The sequence below is a fragment of the Rhea americana genome, unplaced genomic scaffold (assembly GCF_003343005.1).
Source record: "Rhea americana isolate MKP2758 unplaced genomic scaffold, rheAme1 scaffold_15, whole genome shotgun sequence".
Classification (NCBI taxonomy): domain Eukaryota; kingdom Metazoa; phylum Chordata; class Aves; order Rheiformes; family Rheidae; genus Rhea; species Rhea americana.
Window position 1 is genome coordinate 4933500 of NW_028185594.1, and position 392 is coordinate 4933891.

The window sequence follows — 392 nt, forward strand, 5'->3', positions numbered from 1 at the left end:
GCCTGCCCGCCCGCGCCTCCGCCGCCCGCGCCGCTTGAGCTGTTGCCGCGGCGTGGCCGGTGCTGTCGGGGCAGAATGGGCGCTTTGTTCCCGCAGAGCCGGGCTTTGCCTAGGGGGAGGCGGCTTCTCCCGGAGAAGTGCGGTGTTACCGAAGCAGGGAGAAACCGTAGGTGCACTTCTGCGCTGGTGCAGTGCCCTTAGGAGACGCTAACGGGTCGTTAAAAAGCAGCAGTCCTCCTCCGAGGAGGCCAGGCGCGCTCTGCSGGAGAGCACGCCGTGGGAGAGGAGCGGGGCGGCGCCGAGCGCGTCGAGAGCCGGGCCGCCGCGCGTGGGCCGAGGCCGGAGGCCTGGCGCTGGCGGCGCGGCTGGGCTTTGGGGTGCGCCGCCGCCAG